Source organism: Mobula hypostoma, chromosome 25, assembly GCF_963921235.1.
Source record: "Mobula hypostoma chromosome 25, sMobHyp1.1, whole genome shotgun sequence".
In the NCBI taxonomy this organism is placed as follows: domain Eukaryota; kingdom Metazoa; phylum Chordata; class Chondrichthyes; order Myliobatiformes; family Myliobatidae; genus Mobula; species Mobula hypostoma.
This window is the reverse complement of record NC_086121.1, coordinates 4,486,091-4,505,535: the sequence shown is the minus strand read 5'-3', so window position 1 is coordinate 4,505,535 and position 19,445 is coordinate 4,486,091. Positions and strand designations below refer to the sequence as shown.

Below are 19,445 nucleotides of genomic sequence, written 5' to 3'. Positions count from 1 at the left end.
TGGGTGTTATTTCAGATTGACTGTGGGAACAGCTGATGACTGTGGTATCCTGGAGTGATTCTGTTACTGACGTATGTTAAGGAGCTGTGAGATTTATTGGACATTGTAGATATAGTACTGGAATCGAGATGTCCCAGAACACTGAAGCAGTAACCACTGGTCGAAAGCCTTTGTGGACAACATTAGCATCTCTAATAAATCAGCAGCCCTGTGCTCCGACTTTCCCTGACTCCAATCCTCATGCACACTTCTCACGACTCTGAACCCTTGTTTTAACCTCCTCACACCCCCCACCACCACCACTCACAATCTCTTCCCATCCTCCTCTCTAGGCCATCTCAGTCTGGCTTAGCTTCTGCCTGGGAAACAAAGAACAAAGATTTGAGTGAGTCCCTTACATTAAGTCAGCTGGGCCTTCGTGTCATCCGGTTGCTAAGGGACTCTTCCCCCCATCTCCCAACCCTACTCCCCGCCCCTGGCCCTTTAAATATCAGAGTTATAATTTAAATATCAGATATTTTGATTGGACATGTTTCTCTTAAGCTGTCACAGTGTGACAATTGTTGAGGTTGCAGGGTAAATGGGAACCAGTAGAGGGTCTCAGCTGGATGTTAGGCCTGGCCTATCACCATGGCGACAAACAGCCTGCTCTCATGCACTATTCATGGAGACCTTTTCTCTTCAAACACCAGGCCCCGAAAAAGAAAAAAAATTGTAGTCAACAACATCAGTCCACCTCACTAACCTTATAAGAGAGGAGCAAAAGAAATTTGTTGATGGATAGTTAGTGAAATGACAGGGTATTTTTTTAACTGGGGGAAAATATTGCCCAGTTCAAGCTCTGTGGCTGCCTTATCCCTAGGAACTGTTGCCAAGGCTTGACCCTAGGGCTGTTAGATGCAGGATTTTTTATGGTTTCCTCTGGGAGCTCCAGTTTCCTCCCACCCTCCAAAGACATACCAGTTGTTAGGGTAATTGTCCCTCAAGTAGACTAGGGTTAAATCAGAGGTTGCTGGGCCGCATGGCTTGAAGGGCCAGAATGGCCTATTCTGCACTGTGTCTTAATAAATAAATAAATACCTGTGCAACCCTGCCAACTTCCAACAATTACAGCATGTCATTCACTGGCCATTGGACACCAGCAGTTGATAGAGCACTAACTAACTCCAGGATAAGGAGATCAACAGCAGAACCACAGTCATTCCAGAGGACACAATTTGTAGACAACACAGAGATCAGAGGAGTGTGTTACATTTTGTAACTTCAAAACATAAAACTAACTGGAAAAAAAACAAGGCAGTCAAAGATCTGCATGTAAATTCATTTTTACTTTAAGTGAGGCACGTGCATATGACTTGGTAGTGTGCTGACGTATGCCATTTACGTGCTTTTATATATAAAACCATAAGACGTAGGAGCAGAATTAAGCCAATTGGCCCATCGAGTCTGCTTTGCCATTCAATCAAGGCTGATCCTTTCTTTCGCCTCCTCAGCTCCTCTGCCCGGCATTTTCCCCGTAACCTTTGATGCTGTGTCCAATCAAGAACCTATCAAACTCTGCCTTAAACACACCCAATGACCTGTCTTCCACAGCTGCATGTAATAAAAAGTTCCACAAATTCACCACCCTCTGGCTAAAGAAATGTCCTGCCTCTCTACTTTAAATGGACGCCCCTGTATGAGGCTGTGCACTCTTGTCCTAGACTCCCTCACCATGGGAACATCCTTTCCACATCTACTCTGTCTAGGCCTTTCAAAATTTGAAAGGTTTCAATGGGATTCCCCCCCCCCCGCCCCAATCCTTCTAAATTCCAGTGAAGACAGACCCAGAGCCATCAAATGTTCCTTGTATGATAACCCTTTCATTCCCGGAATCATCTTTGTGAACCTTCTCTGAACCCTCTCCAATGCCAGAATATCTTTTCTTAGAGGAGAAACTGTTCACAATACTCTGGATGAGGCCTCATAAAGCCTTAGGACCACTTCCCTACTCTTGTACTCTGGACCTCTTGAAATGAAAGCTAACATTGCATTTGCCTTCCTCACCACTGACTCAACCTGCAAGTTAACCTTTAGGGTGTTCTGCACAAGGACTCCCAAATCCGTTTGTCAAGTCAAGTCGCTTTTATTGTCATTTCAACCATAACTGCTAGTACAGTACACAGTAAAAACGAAACAACGTTCCTCCAGGACGATGGTGCTACCTGAAACAACACAAAACTACACTAGACTTCATGCCTACACGGGACTACATAAAGTGCACAAAACAATGCAAGACAGTACAATAATTGATAAACAAGACAATAGGCACAGTAAAGGAAAAATTACAATATAATAATAAATGATGTAAATGTAAATGTAAACAATGTTTTAGCAGGAATTGAGAAAGAAATGAGCAAAAATTGCAAAGGGAGTGGAGTGGTGTTCCGTTGAGTGAGTGAGTGTGTGTGTGTGTGTGTGTGTGTGTAGGTTGGTGTCAGACTAGACTCTGGACTCTGGGAATTGAGGAGTCTAATGGCTTGGGGGAAGAAACAGTTACATAGTCTGGTCGTGAGAGCCCGAATGCTTTGGTACCTTTTGCCAGATGGCAGGAGGGAGAAGAGTTTGTATGAGGGGTGCGTGGGGTCCTTCACAACGCTGTTAGCTTTGCAGATGCAGCGTGTGGTGTAAGGTCTGTAACGGCGGGAAGAGAGACCCCAACGATACCTTCAGCTGACCTCACTATCCGCTGCAGGGTCTTGCAATCTGAGACGGTGTAATTTCCGAACCAGGCAGTAATGCAGCCGCTCAGGATACTCTCGATACATCCTCTGTAGAATGTGGTGAGGATGGGGGGGCGGGGTGGGAGATGGACTTTTCTCAGCCTTCGCAGAAAGTAGAGACGCTGCTGGGCTTTCTTGGCTATGGAGCTGGTGTTGAGGGACCAGGTGAGATTCTCCGCCAGGCGAACACCAAGATATTTGGTGCTCTTAACGATCTCTGCGGAGGAGCTGTCGATGTTCAGTGGAGAGTGGTCATCTCAGATTTTTGGATTTTCTCCCTATTTAGAAAATAGTCCGCACATTTATCTCTACTACTAAAGTGCATGACCATGCATTTTCCAACATTGTATTTCCTTTGCCACTCTCTTTCCCATTTCCTAATCTTACTAAGTTCCTCTGCAGCCTACCTGTTTCCTCAGCACTACCTGCCCCTCCACCAGTCTTTGCAATTTTGTCCTATTATCTGCCTGCCCTTCCTGACAGCGTGACTGCACACTGTATCTTTGCTTTCTTCCGATTTGTCCTGTCCTTCACTCTGGTTCCCATTCCACTGCAAAATTAATTTAAATCCTCCCCAGCAGGTCTCACAAACCTGACTGTGAGAATATTGGTCCCCCTTGGGTTCAGGTGCATCCCATCTCTTTTGAACAGGTCATACCTCCCCCAGAAGATATCTCAGTGATCCAGGAACCTGAAGCTCTGCGCCCTGCACCAGCTTCTCTGCCAAATCATCCAGTTTCTGCCGGCTGGTGGCCTAGTGGCATCAGCGCCGGACTTCGGAGTGAAGGCTCCCGAGTTCGAATCCAGCCGGCTCCCTTGCACGCTTTCCATCTGTGCTGGGTTGAGCGTTGAGCTAGCAACTCGGCCTCGTAAAAATAAGAAAGCCTGCAAAGAAAAACCGCCATCATGACGGCGTCCGGACGACCACTGGGAGTTAAGGGCCTTCTTCTTCCAGTTTCCACCCTCATGTGTCACACGTAGCAATCCAGAAATGACCACCCTGGAGGTCCTGCTTCTCAGTTTTCTGCCTAGCTCTCTAATTTCTCTTGTGTGTAATATAACCCGTAATGAATTACATAAGTAAAAAGAACGCTTAATCAAACAATATATTTACAATATTACTCAAATGTTACTGAAATATTAAATATGCAACAGTGTACGGAGGGAGATGACATATATACATCAAAACATCGAAATACACAGTGAAAAGCATCGTTTGCTTCAACAACCAATGCAGTCTGAAGATTGTGCTGGGGGCAGCCCACACAAGTGTCGCTATCCTTCTGTTGCCAGCCTAGCATGCCCACAACTCACTAGCCCTAACCTAATCTTTGTAATGTGGGAGGAGACCAGAACACCCCGAGGAACCCATGCTGTCACAGGGAGAACGTAATGTACAAGCTCCTTGCAGGCAGTGGCAGGAATTGAACCCTGATCAGTGATTACAGATGCTGTAATCACATATAGATCAGTGACAGATATGGGCAGTTAAGTGGCTGATGGAGTTCAATCCAAGTGAGTGTGAGCTGCTGCACTTTGTGAGGCCGAAGGTAAGGGGAAAGTATACAGAAAACTGACAGGACAATAACAGTATTGATGCACAGAGGGGACTTGGAGTCCAGAGCTCAGTGCAACTGGCCACACAAGTAAATAGGGTGGTAAAGAAGGCCAATGCCATACTTGCCTTCATTGGCATTGTTATAGCTTGTTCTACTTCGGTGCACTGTGTAATGATTTGATCTGTACGAAGGGTACGTAAGGCAAGCTTTTCACTGTATCTTGGTACATGTGACAATAATAAACCAATGCCAACTGGTAGGGGCATTGAGTATGAGATTCAGGAAGTCATATTGCATCTACATAGACCTTGTGGTTAGGCTACACATGGAGTTGTATGCAGTTCTAGTCATCCAATTATGGGAAAGATCTTGAAGCTTTGGAGAGGATGCAGAAGAGGTCACCAGGATGTTGCATGGATTAGAAAGTTCAAGCTATAAGGAGAAGTGATGAAACTTGGGATAAGGTGCAGAAGAAGTTCATCAGGATGTTGCCTGGATTAGAGGGTATGAGCTATAAGGAGATGCTGGACAAACTTGGGTTGTTTTCTCTGGAGCTTCAAAGACAGAGGGAGACACCCAACAGAAATGTATAAAGTTATGCGATCCATAGAAAGGCAGGCAATAAGAATCTTTATTCCCAGGGAGGTCATGTCAAGTGCTAGAGGACTTAAGTAAGAGGGGCAAGTTTAAAGAAGCGTTGGGCAAGTGGACAGTGTGGTGTGTTCCTCTGGGTGGTGGGGTGGAGATCCATTTCTACCAAAGGAGGTGTAAGGTGTTCCTTCCCTTTGCTGGTCTGCAGGTCACCCTTGGGCAAGGTGTAACACCTACTTAGCCCCCCTCTAATCAGGGTCACATGAAGCCATGGGACCAGGCAGTGGATGGTCGTATGAGCAGCTGATGCAGATCACAAGTCCTGGTTATGCAACCACTGACACCAGGCAGACAATCTCTGAAGAGTATTGTTAACGGCTGGGGTGGGATCACCCATCTTGTGAAGACGCTGCCCAGAAGAAGGCAATGGCAAACCACTTCTGCAGGAATTGACAGGAACAATCATGGTCATGGAAAGACGATGATCGTCCACATCATGCAACGCGGCACATAATGATGATGAATAGACTTTATGCAAAATAAACACATAGGCTTGCAAACAACCGATGTACAAAAGAGAAACTGTGCAAATACAAAATAATACTGAGAACGGGAGTTGTAAAGAGTCCTTGAAAGTGAGTCTATAGGCTGTAGAATCAGCTCAGGGTAGTAGTGAGTGAAGTTATTCACACTGGCTCAGGAGCCCAGTAGTTGTATAACTGTACCTGAGCTTAGTGGTGTGGGTACACATGGTCAGGAATATTCCAGAAGACTGTTTTTACATAAAGAGTGTTCAGAGTTGAGGACACTGGTGTTTAATTTTAGTAATGTTTGGTGTGTCTGCCAACCAGGGTCTTTTGCACTGAATCTTCAAATCAAGAGCAGTGTGATTTCAACTTAAAGCCTGGAGTTTTTATTTATTTAACCAACAGGATCAAAAAAAATGAAAATGAAATATAACAGGAAATGCAGGAATAATGTGGTGTTTCCAAACACAGTGTGTGTTTTCAGCGACTTCTGGTTTCATTTCAAATAAACCCATACATCTCTGGACTCCTACCTCAGAAATAATTTTTTTTTGTATTTTCATGCTGATCCGGAGTGTTTTTTTGTCCATCTTCTGCTGCCAATCATTCATTTCACTTCAAGATTGCAGCTTTTAAAATGCTAATGTTGGGCATAGACCAAGCACACTGATTGAATGATTGGCAGGTGACACGGCCGGTTAGAGAAAAAACTTAGGCAGGAGTGGGCGAACCAGTGGGCATTATTGATTACTGATAACATATACCACCAACTACTGCATACTTGTCCAAAGCTTTATTTTATCATTATCAATAATTCTTAAATCTACAAGATAAGGTAGAACATGAAACAATACAGCACAGTACAGGCCATTCTACCCGCAATGTTGTGCTGCCCTTTTAACCTACTCTAAGATTAGTCTAACCCTTCCCTCCCACAAGTTCTCCATTTTTTAAACGTCGATTTTCCCATCTAAGGGCTTCTTAAATATCCCTAATGTATCTGCCTCTACCCCTCACCTCCGGCAGGGCTTTCTTCATTACTACCCCTCCTGTAGCTTTGCTTTGAACACCTTCTCACCTGCAACGCACCTGATTGGCAGCCCACACAGAGCGGAGAACCTTCCCCCCAATTCTTTGTTGAATTATTGCCCCTACTGGTGTTGGCTGCTGCTGCATGACCAAGGTGCTAAATCGCACAGGAAATTGGTTTTGAAAGCTGCCTAGTCACCTCACCGAAACAGCGCAGTACTGGCCGTGAGGCTGGTTACAGAGCCACGCGTGTGTGGTACTGACTAGCTTCCCATGGACAGAATAACGCGGAGGAAAATGACTCAGCCTTTATACTCCTCACTTATCCACTGACATATTTGTGATGTATGTACAGTTGAATACCCAATATAGGCAGATTACAGGGCGAGTCATACAGAGATTACTCCATAGAAATTCAAAACCCAAGATTCATTCTTCAGTGCTCAAGTGTAAAGAAGCACAAAATGATTGTTACTCTTTATCAGAGGCAGCATGAAAAACTCAATTAAATCAACTATAAATATATATCTAAAAGCAATCCTATACAACACAATGTACAAGTAACTGTTATACAAGGGGTGATTGATAAGTTCGTGGCCTAAGGTAGAAGGAGATGAGTTATATGGCTCTCGTTACATGCACATACAGTTCAACTCTTTGAGTGATTATGCAGAAAGTTTGAAGTTAAAACATGCAGTTCAACTCTTTGAGTGATTATGCAGAAAGTTTGAAGTTAAAACATGCAGTTCAACTCTTTGAGTGATTATGCAGAAAGTTTGAAGTTAATAACTAACTCATCAGGGTGATTGATAAGTTTGTGGCCTAAGGTAGATGGAAATGAGTTATTACCTTCAAAGTTTCTGCATAATCACGCAAAGTGTTGAACTGCATGTGCATGTAACGAGAGCTGCGTAACTCATCTCCTTCCACCTTAGGCCACGAACTTATCAATCACCCCTGCTGTGGACACTCTCTAGAGGTCCAAGATCCATATGTTCCACGACCGCTGACTAAGTGTGTAAATGTAGGAGGGGGCTATGTTGAAAAATAAATGTGCTTGGTTTTCTAAAATTGATTCCTTCTACCCTAGGCCACGAATTTATCAATCACCCCTCGTATATGTAGAAACGATTGTATGTACATTGGGTGGTGGGGTGGAGATACGTCTCCACCAATGGAGGTGTAAGATACTCCTTCCCTCCGCTAGCCTGCAGGTCACCCTTGGGCAAGGTGTAGCACCTGCTTAGCGCCCTGATCAGGGTTATCTAAAGCCATGGGAGCAGATGGTGGATGGTCGTATGAGCAGCTGGTGCATATCACAAACCCTGGTTATGTGACCACTGTTGCCAGGCAGACAATCTCTGAAGAGTATTGATAATGGCTGGGATCACCTGTCTTGAAAAGACACTGCCCAGAAGGCAGCAAAGGCAAACCACTTCCGTAGAAAAAATTGCCAAGAACGATCATGGTCATGTAAAGACCATGATTGCCCACGTCATACGACACGGCACATAATAGAGATAGATAGGTAGGTACTTTATTAATCCCAAAGGAAGTTACATTATTACAAACATTAGAAGTAAGAAAGGATGCAAAAAAAGTTACCTCAAGCAGTCTAACAGGAGGGGGTCATCACTTCCCCAGTTATAGGTTGACTCATTATAGAGCCTAATGGCCGAGGGTAAGAATGACCTCATATAGCGCTCTTTGGAGCAGTGCAGTTGTCTTAGTCTATTACTGAAAGTGTTCCTCTGTTCAGCCAAGGTGGCTTGCAGAGGGTGAGAAACATTGTCCAGAATTGCCAGGATTTTCTGTAGGGACCTTTGTTCTACCACAGCCTCCAGTGTGTCCAGTTTGATTCCTATAACAGAACCAGCCTTTCTAATCAGTTTATTGAGCCTGTTGGCATCACCTGTGTTGATGTCATTGCCCCAGCACACCACCGCATAGAAGATTGTACTAGTGACAATAGTTTGGTAGAACATGTGAAGGAGAGGACTGCATACTCCAAAGGACCTCAGTCTCCTCAGGAAGTAGAGGCAACTCTGGCCCTTCTTGTGCACAGCCTCTGTGTTGGTGTTGCACTCAAGTCTGTCATCCAGGTGCACCCCCAGGTCCTTGTAGATCCTCACCATCAATAGTAACAGGAAACAATGCAGGCTTAGTCTTCCTGAAGTCCATCACCATCTCCTTTGTCTTACTGATGCTGAGCTGCAGATAATTTAGCTTGCACCGTTTGCCGAAGTCCTCCACCAGAATCTTGTATTCATTCTCCCATCCTCCCTTTATACACTATTGCTGAGTCATCAGAGGATTTCTGCAGATTATATTCTGCAGAGTTTACGCTCACCAGCGTTGTTTATAGCATTGTCTGACACACCGCTCTGAAACTACACAAACTGTGGTCTGTCAGTCAGGTAGTCCATTATCCAGGATACAATGGAAGTGCCATTCTGCATTGAACAGAGATCCCCCCCCCCCCCCCCAGCAATGAGGGCTGTATGGCATTGAAGGCACTAGAAAAATCAAAAAACATGATCCTCACAGTGCTGCCTTGCTTATCCAAATGGGAGTAGGCTCTGTTCAGCAGGTAGATGGCAGCATCATCGACTCCAATATGCTCCTGGCAGGCAAACTGCAGGGGATTGAGAGCAGATCTGACCAGGGGTCGGAGGTGAGCCAGGACCAGCCTCTCAAGGGTCTTCATGATGTGTGAGGTCAGGGCCATTGGGCGGTAGACATTCAAGACTTTTCATTGGCCCTTCTTGGGTAGTGGGGCCACGCATGATGTTTTCCACAGGGTTGGGACCCTTTCCTGGCTGAGACGCAGATTGAAAATGCGCTGGAGAACTCCACACTGCTACTCAGCACACTCCTTCAGGACCTTGGGGTTCATACATCTGGCCCCAGTACTTTGCCAGATGTTTCCCCAGAGCCCTTCTCGCCGGCTCAGTAGTAAAGGTGAGTCCATGATGACTGGGGAGTTGGTGGAAGGTGGGGCCAGGGGAAGGTGAGGATCAGGATGATAGTTGGTATGTGGAGGTGTGGATGGTAGATGCAGGGAAAGGAGGGGATGTAGACAGTCGTATCCTGTGTTGTTCATTCATGTGTGGAGCTGGAGGGGGGAGAATGATGATGCATGTACATAAAGTGATGGGAGGGTCAGGTTTTGATCAGCTGTTTTTGAGTCTGGTGGTCCTGGTGTGGACGCTAGGTAGCCTCCTCCCTGACGGGAGTGGGACAAACAGTCCATGAGCAAGACGGGTGGGGTTCTTCATGACGTTTCTTTAATTGTCAAATGTCCTTTTTAAGTAAACAAGAGCATTGGTCAATGGTGGTGAGAGTTAGATCACTCTCTTCTGTTGTTTCCATGGCAACATTGCTCTGCCATGCTGGTGTATGGTGACCATGAAGGCTCAGTGTCTGTCTTCTCATTAGCACTGTCTGAAGTGTTGGAATTCTTGAGGCTTACAGAGGTTGTCATTCCTAATTTCCAGTAGAGATTGTGTGCTACCCAGCCGAGAGCACTGTGATCATTATGGAATACGCAAGGAGTATTGTGGCAGTTTTGGGCCCCTTACCTAGCGTTGTAAAAGATCCAGAGGTGTTTAATGAGGATGATCCTGGCTATCAAAGGTTCTCGTATGAAGTTCTGGGCCTGTACTCACTGCAGTTTAGAAGAATGACAGGGTCGTATTGAAACCTCAAATATTAAAAGGTCTTGATAGAGTGGACGTGAAGAGAATGTTTACTATAGTGGCAGAGTCTAGGATCAGAGGGCACAGCCTCAAAATACAAGGATGTATTAGAACAGAGATGAGAAGGAATTTCTTTATGCAGAGGGTGCTGAATCTGGAATTCATTGCCACGGCAGCTGTGGAAACCAAGTCTTTGGGTATATTTAAAATGGAGGTTGATAGGTTTGTGATAGTTGTGGTGTAAAAGGTTACGGGGAGAAGGCAGGAGGATAGGGTTGATAGAGATAATAAATCATCCACGATGGAATGGCAGAGAATGGGGTGAATGGCCCTGTTCTGCTCCTATGTCCTGTGGTTTTCTGGTCTTATGGATGCTCAGTCCATTGCCAGAAGAAGCAGATTTATCTTCCTCACACAGCTACCTTGGACAAAGAGTCAATGGCCTTTACATCACAGTGGTCCAGTCTGTACCACCTGAAAGACGTGCAGGTTGCTGGATACATTGTCTCTCTGGCTTGCTCCTAGAGTGTAGCTCACAGACGCTTATAGAGTGATATAGCAGGGGGAGAGGCCTATCGGCCCGACTGGTCAATGCCAACCCAGATCAGAAAGAAAGAAGAGAAAGATTTAGCTTTATTTACAGTGAAACATACAGCGAAATGCGTCATTTTAGTCAAATCAAATCAGCAAGGATTGTGCTGTGGCAGCCCACAAGTGTCACCACACTTCCGGAATCAACGTAGCATGCTCACAACTCACTAATCCTATCCGTACGTCTCTGGAATGTGAGTTAAACCAGAGCACCTGAAGGAAACTCGTGGTGATTGCGGGATGTACAAACTTCTTACAGGCAGCAGTGGGAATTGAACCCTGAACAGTGGTTGCTGGTGTTGTAAATCGAAGCACCAACCATTACGCTACCATGCTGCCTTAACCAAGCTAGTCTCATTTGCCAGTGTTTGGCCTATTTCCCTCTCAACCTTTCCAATCCATGTACCTATCCAGGTGTCTTTTAAGGTGAAGCATAGAATCTGGGGTCAGGTAAAGGGAACACAGAGAGAATTCCACATCGGTGCTGCCCTCCAGTGTTTGCCCGGCGGATGACAAGCTGGGCTGCATTCATCTGTGTCTGATCTTGTGTAAGATGAGTAACTGCTGCGAGCTTTTTCTTGCAGAAACGTGGTCCAGGACAACATCCCGTGCACCATCAATCTACAGGCCACGACACTCAGGGACTTGGGCTATGTTATTGTTGTTTTAATTTTTTTTTTGTAACTATGCTTTCTGCTGTTGTAATTATGTGTGCTATATGTGCTATGTGCTGTGTTTTGCACCTTGGCTCCAGAGGAACACTATTTCATTTGGCTGTATTCATGTGTACGGCTGAATGTCAATTAAACTTGAACTTGATAAAATGAGATTAGTCTATGATTAGTACAACCACAGTTTGAAGGTCAATAGGGTAGTGGTGGGGGCAGATTTGATGGAGATGTTCATGCAGCTCTTTGATAAGCACTTGAATATGTCAAAAATGGAGGGATCTGTAATATATATCCGGAGACTGCAGCTCTATAAAACTCTGGTTCAACAGCATCTGTGTATTGTGTTCAGTTCTGGTCATCTCATTATAGGAAGGATGTGGAAGCTTTAGAGAGGGTGCAGAGAAGACCTACCAGGATGCTGCCTGGATTGGACAGCGTGTCTTATGAGGATAGGTTGAGGGCTTTTCTCACTGGAGTGGAGAATGATGAGAGGTGACTTGATAGAGGTGTACAAAGTGATAAGAGGCATAGACAGAGTGAGCAGGTAGCATTTCTTCCCAGGGCAGAAATAGCCAATAACTGAGGGCATTCATTTAAGGGGACTGGAGGGAAGTTTAGGGGAGAAGTCAGAGGTAGTTCTTTACACAGAGAGTGGTGGAGGCTTGGAATACTCGGCTGGGGTAGTGGTAGTGGCTAATATAATGACATTTAAGTCTCCCGGATAGAGTTGAAAGAAAAATGGAGGGTTATGGGCTGCATAGGAGGGAAGGGTTAGATTGATCTTGGAGTAGGTTAAGAGGTCAGCACAACATTGTGAGTCGAAGGGCTGTGGGGCCTGCACTGTGCTGTAGTGTTCTGTGTTCTATATGGCCCTTGTGCAGTCAGATGGAGTTAATTTAGTTAAGTGTTTAATTATTAATTTAATTACTTTAGCGCAATTCCATTGGTCAAAGGGCTTGTACTGTGCTGTATTGTACCTTGTGTAGTCTGAAGGGATAAACACAAGAGATTCTGCAAAGGCTGGAAATCCAGAGCAACACACACACACACACACACTGGTTGGGCAGCATCTGTGGAGAGAATAACCAGTCGATGTTTTGGGCCGAGACCCTTCCTGATGATGCAGCCTGACCTGCTGGGTTCCTGCCACATGTTGTATGTGAAGTCAGAAGGAGTTAGTTTGGTTAAGTGTTTAATTTCTAGTTTAATTAGTTCAGCACAGCCCCGCTGGCTGCAGAGTCCATTCCCTCACTGTACTCTTCGATCTTCTGTGTAATTGCTGGTTTTGTGTCTGCCGTCTATAGTGTTCCCCAGGGACAGGACCGTCACCAAATTACTCACCAGAGTTTTAGATCAGTCAGTAAACACAATGAGTTTGAATTTCATTAATTAAATGAACACTACCTCATTATGCCTTTTCTTTGCACTACTTATTTATTTTTGTAATTGATAGTAAATTTAATGACTTTGCACAGCACTGCTGCTGCAAAACAATAAATTGCATGTCACATAATTCAGTGATAATGAACCTGATTCAAGAATTTGCAATGTACAGAAGCAGCCAATAACGAAGGTGCAACTGGATTGCTTCCAAACCCATCTCTTCGACTGATCTCGTTCCGGAGTGTATGGTTGTCTGAAATAAACCCAGAGAATTCTGGAAATGCTCAGCAGGTCAAAGTGCCTCAGCTCTGATGAAGAGTCTTCAGTTGATTGATTGGTTTGTTTGTTTAGAGATACAGCACGGAACGGGTCCTTCTGGCTCAACGATCTGCACCATCCAGCAACTCACCAATTTAGCCCTAGCCTAATCGGAGGGCAATCTACAATGACTGGAGTTCGAATCCAGCCGGCTCCTTGTACGCTTTCCATCCATGCTGGGTTGAGTGTTTAGCAACCTGGCCTCATAAAAATCAGACAAGAATGCTAAAGACATGGCAAGGTTGCCATCTGATGTGCCACAAATGCAGGAAGGAACTACACAATGAAACATACAGTGAAACGTGCGGTTTGTGTTAACGACCAACACAACCGAAGGATGTGCTGGGGGCAGCCCACAAGTGTCGCCACACGTTCCATCACCAACGTAGCATTCCCACAGTGCTCGGCAGTACAACACACAACACAGCAAGCAACAAAACAAGCCCCATTCCTGTCTACCACCCATACACATGTGGATATTCCCCCAGTTTCCAGTCTGCAGGTTTTGGCAATTAGGCTTGGACTTCCAGACTACCAATTGGCCTTCGGGCTCTGGTCTTTGGTATCCAGCTCCAGACTCGCCACTGAACTCTGGGCATGCCGACTGACCAGCACTCCTGCCTCACATTGGCTTGGACATCTGATTCCAGCTGGTTTTCAAGCACAGAGCTGAGGTCTACACTCCAGATGTCCTTTGTCCCATGTACAACATCACAGCTCTCATTGCTCAGTACGCTGTAACTTTTAAATCTAACCCCTTCTCTTGAGTATGAAGACCCCGGGAGATATGTCACAGTGCCTGCTGCCTTGCCTCCTGTGATTGTGTTAATGTAGATTTGACTGCAGCCTTTCCGACAGAAGGGGACATCTAAAGACAGGAGATCATATTGCTGCAATTCCACCATCCCCCTCAGAAGTACCCTCTCAAATTGTTGTGACAGCGTTTGCCAATAATGGCTTTTGTTCAGCGGAGCACTGAGTGGACCCTACATCAGTCTTGACAGAATCTGGCCAATGAAAGCTGTGTTGGATTTTGTCCCAAGAGAGGGTAAAATGTTTTCTATTTCACCAACTTCTCAAGAAATTGAAAACCAGGCACTAAGAACAAGAATGTCACTGAAAACTGCATGTGTTTTAGAGTCATAGGACAGTACAGCGCAGAAGCAGGCCCTTTGGCCCATCTAATCGATGCTGAATCGGTGATCACTGGCGCAGTGAAGCATGCTGGCTATTATGCTACCGAGCCGGAATTTCTAGCCCCAGCAATGTTGGAGCGATTTGAAAATCTCTGCATAACTGCAGGAAAGATTTCTCATCTGTCTTTGTTTGCTCTGCGGAATAGGGACGGCTTAATCTCATCAAGTGTGTCAATCCTACTCTTGTTAATATTGATGGCTGCTCCCCACCTTCAGGGTGCTTCAAACTAGGCTCAATTTCTCACCATCTGTAAACTGCCTGAGTTGTTTGCAATGAGCTAGCCCTATATGTGTGTGATCTCAATTTTATTGATCGCTCTGATTCTTGTTGAGCATTTTTCCTTTGTTGTTTTGTGGCTGCAGTCTTGAGGATAAACAGGGAGGGAAGTATGTAAGATAGTTAGGTACCATTTTTAATTTTATTTGTTTATTTAGAGATACAGCACAGACAGGCCCTTCTGTCTCACCGAACCAGGCCAGCCAGCAACCCACCGATTAAACTCTAGCCTAATCACAGGACAGTTTACAATGACCAGTTAACTTCCCGCTGGCACGTCCTTGGACTGTCAGAGGGAATCAGAGCAGCTTGAGGAATCCTGTTGTGTATTTAATATTTAAGTAATCTTGCAAATATGTTATTGATTAAGTATTCTTTGTACGTTTAAGTAATTAATTATGGGTTATGTGTAAAAATACGTAAATTGCATACGTCATCATGCTGCCACATGATACGTGTGTGCCTCGCTTAAAGTGAACATGAGGTTACTCCTGCATTTTGTACTCCCATGTCATCCTTTGAACCAGTTTAACGATTTGCAGTTGCAAAACTTAAGAAACCCCACTCACACATGGGAATGATCGAATAAATTTTCGTACAGAGGATGCCGGAATTGAACTCCAATCCCTGAAGCCCTGAGCTGTAATAGCATCGCGCTAATCGTTACTTTTTCCTTTGTAAGAGCGTTTGATCGCCGATAAGAAACCTTGAATATTATGGAAAACTGTTACGATTTTCAGATTCCGATTCATTTATTTATCAAGTGTACATCAAAGCATATAGTGAAATGTGTTGTTTGCGTTAACAACCAGTACAACTCAGGAATGTGCTGGGGGCAGCCCACAAGTGTCGCTATGTGTTTCAGCGCCAACATAGCATGCCCACAATGCCCAGCAGAACAACACAAGCAACAGCCCAACAAGCTCCTTTCCTTCCACCTTGCACACTCACACACCAAGTGCTTCAGTCATAAGGCCTTGACGTCTGGAGTTCTGATCGCACTTTGGGCTTTGATCTTCAGTGTCAACCCCAGGACTCGCTGACGACGTGACCCCGATCTCCAGGATCGTGAGCATATTTGGGATGTGAGAGTCTACTCCTCAGCTTTGTTCTCCAGGTGATTCTGAGGAAACTCACAGAGGTTATGGACTCAAGTTGATGATGTAATCACCCCCAAAGCACTGGAAACTGGCACAGAATCAGAATCCGGTTTATTAATACTGACGTGTGCCATGGATTTGTTGTTTTGTGGCAGCAGTACAGTGCAGGACGTACATATCACTAAACTAAACAAGTAGTGGAAAATATCTGATTGCTGAGTGGAAAGAACTGCTCTTCAAATGTTGAGTGTGAGGCTTTGGGCTCCTGGACCTCCTTCATGATGGTGATAACAAGAAAAAGGCATGCTTTGGATGCCAACTTCTAGAGACAATGGCTCTTGAAGATACCACAGTAGAGCAGTGGTTAGCACAACACTATTACACCCCAGCGTTCGAAGTTCAATTTCAGTGTCCTCTGTAAGAAAGCTTGTGCGTTATTCCTGTGTGTGTGTGTGTGTGTGTGTGTGTGTGTGTGTGTGCGTGCGCGCGCATGTGTGTGTGTGTGGGGGGGGGTGGAGAGGGTGTCTTTGGGTGCTCTGGCTTCCTCCCATAGTTGAAAGATGATTGTTTTGATGATTGGTCATTGTAAATTGTCCTCTGAGTAGACTTTTTTTTTGGCGTGTGCATGCGTGCGTGTTTGTCTGTGCATGTGTGTCTGCGTGTGCGTGCGCGTGCGATGCTGGCAGGACAGTGTCTTTTTTTCATGGTTTTACAAGGCGCGGAGCGAGACAGAGAGACTGTGTGGCTCACCACTCCTCTCACAGACGTTTTCGCAGTATTTTCCCCTTTATTTTACGAGGTGGAGTTGCGATCTCGACCCTCAACTCGGCACGGATGGAAAGCGTACTCGGGAGCGGCTCCGACTGGATTCGAACCCGGAAACCTTTGTTCTAGAATCCGACACTGATGTCATTGCGCCACCAGCTGGCCCACTCTGAGTAGACTCAAGTAAAAATTGGTGGGTTGCTGGCCAGCGCAGCTCTTTGGGCCAGAAGGGTCTCTTCCGCACTGTATCTCCAAATAAATGAATAAATAAATGTTCCTGATAGTGGGGAAGCTTTGTATCCGTGGTAGAACTGCCTAAGTCTACAACACCCTGCAGCCTCATGTGACCCTGTACATTGGAGACTCCATACCAGGCTGTGATACGACCACCATCTAATGCTCCATTTTCAGGCTTCTAATTGACACCAATAGAAATAAAGAAGTGGTTTATCTCTGGTCAATGGATGCATAGGCTTTATTATTTCATTTGTGAGACAGATTGCAAAGACGGGATTCTATCTCTCGGTGTACAGAAGGTTAAATGGTGATCCAACTCAAAGAGTCAAGGTGAAAGTCAAGTTTTTGTCACCTGTACAGATGCAATGGAGAACTCATTTACATCAGCATTACAGGCACATGGCAACCGTGGCACAACGTTCACAGGATATTCTTGCGCAATGTTTGCAAGAAAGAAAATATTTAGAGCCAAAAAAACACTAAAGTTTATTGTAATGCAAAGTGGTCATCATGTTGTTAACTGAGGTAGTGATAAGGGTTGTGCAGGTTGGTTGAAGAACTGGATGGTTGAAGAGAAGTAGTTGTTCCTGAACTAGGTGGTGTGGGACTCTAGGCTTTTATACCTCCTGCCCAATGGTAGCTGTGAGAAGATGGCATGGCCCAGATGTTGTTGGAGTGTTTTTATGATTCAAGAGTTTGAAAGGGCAGAACGAGAAAGAGGAACCATTTCTTCTGAAGTGGGATGCCCAAAACAAGGTAACATAATATGAAAACTTCATGGATAATATCAGGAAATACTGATCAGGAAATGGAGACACCTCTCCCTCCCAAAATTACCCAAATGGTGGTGGGGGAGGGGGACAATTGACAATTTCCAAGTTGAAATTGATAGCTTTTTAGAGAAATCTATGAAAAAGATCAAAGAATTCAAAGTAAATTTATTATCAAAGTACATATATATTGCCATTAACTACATTGAGATTCACGCTGCTACCATTGGGCAGGAGGTATGGAAGCCTGAAGTCCCTCACTACGAGCTTCAAGAACAACTACTTCCTTTCAACCATTCGATTGTTGAACCAACTAGCAAGACAATAGTCACTATAGTTTACCAACACTGTGATCACTTTACACTAAAACGGCCTTTTTTTTGTTCTCACTATATTTTCTTGTAAAAAATGTGCAAAATTTATGTTTCATTTATGGCTACATTTTCTTGGGAATGCTCCATTGTCTGGTATGGAGGGGCCACTGCAAAGGATCAGAAAAAGCTGAAGGAAGTTGTAAACTCATCCAGCTCCATCACGGGCACTGGTCTCCCCAGCATCGAGGACATCTTCAAAAGCTGATGCCTCAAAAAGGCGGCATCCATCATTAAGGACCCCCATCACCCAGGACATGCCCCCTTCTCATTGCGACCATCAGGGAGGAGGTGCAGGAACCTGAAGACACACACTCAATGTTTAAGGAACAGCTTATTCTCCCCTGCTGTCAGATTTCTGAATGTAGGCGAAGAACCCACATACACTACCTCACCATTATTTTGGTGATCTTTTTGCACTTGAATTCAGAATTCAAAATCAGATTTAATATCACTGGCATATGTCATGAAATTTGTTGTCTTTGCAGCAGTAATAGATTGCAGTACATAATACCAGAAAAACCATGAATTACAGTAAGCATAAATATATATATTTAAATTAAATAAGTAGCACAAAAACAAATAAAAATAGTGAGCTAGTGTTCATGGGTTCAATGTCCATTCAGAAATTGGATGGGAGAGGGGAAGAAGCTAATTTAATTCTTATATATTAATATTATTTGATTTTATATGTACTGTCATTTTATATTTTATTATAATTTATAGCTTTTCATTATTATGTTTTGCCGCTGTACTGCTGCTGGAAAACAACAAAGTTCATATTGTATGCCAGTGATATTAATCCTCATTCTGACTCTGATTCTGCATTATATGCTCTGTGCCCGTGGTTCTGCTGTAAGATTTTCTTTGCACCTGTGCACATGACAATAAATTCGACTTTGCCTTTGTACCGGTGACAGAGTTCAGACTGGTGGTGATGTAGCTGAAGCTGCCATGATTAACTACTTTGAGAACACATAACCTGCAAATCTCACCCGTATAAAAGCGACTGGGGATGAGATCCAGTGAGATGTTAGTACATTGAAGAGGAAAATGGAAAAGACAGGCATGGATGAAATGGTTGGTTGGTTCCATTCAGATGTGCTTTTCACATAGTTGTAAGTGACCGAGATTGTTCTGATGTTCAATCTCCTTCACTTGTATTTGTATTGGTTTTTTATTGTCACAGGCACTGAGAGAGTGAAACGCTTTCGTTTGTGTACCATCCAGATAGAACATGTCATACGTAAATACACCAAGGTTGTAAAAGCAAAACAGAATATAGAATATAATGCTGCAGTTATAGGGAAAGTGCAGATCAACAAATAAAATTCAAGAGTCACAGTTGGGCGCCACAGTAACATAGCAGTTAGCTCAGCGCTATTACAGCTCAGGGCAGTGGAGTTCAGAGTTCAATTCTGGCGCTATCTGTAAGGAGTTTGCACGTTCTCCCCATGACCGTGTGGATTTCCTCTGGGTGCTCTGGTTTCCTCCCACTATCCAAAGACGTAGCGATTAGTAGATTAATCGGTCATTGTGAATTGTCATGTAATTAGGCAAGGGTTAAATAGGTGGGTTCCTGGGCGATGCGGCTCATTGG

General features: G+C 44.5%; 1 protein-coding gene across 6 annotated transcripts in view; it reads left to right on the top strand.

Moving 5' to 3' along the window:
* Positions 1-19,445, top strand: part of agrn (agrin) — a 534,989-nt gene that overhangs the window by 295,863 nt on the left and 219,681 nt on the right. The gene's annotated exons all lie outside the window — the stretch shown is intronic.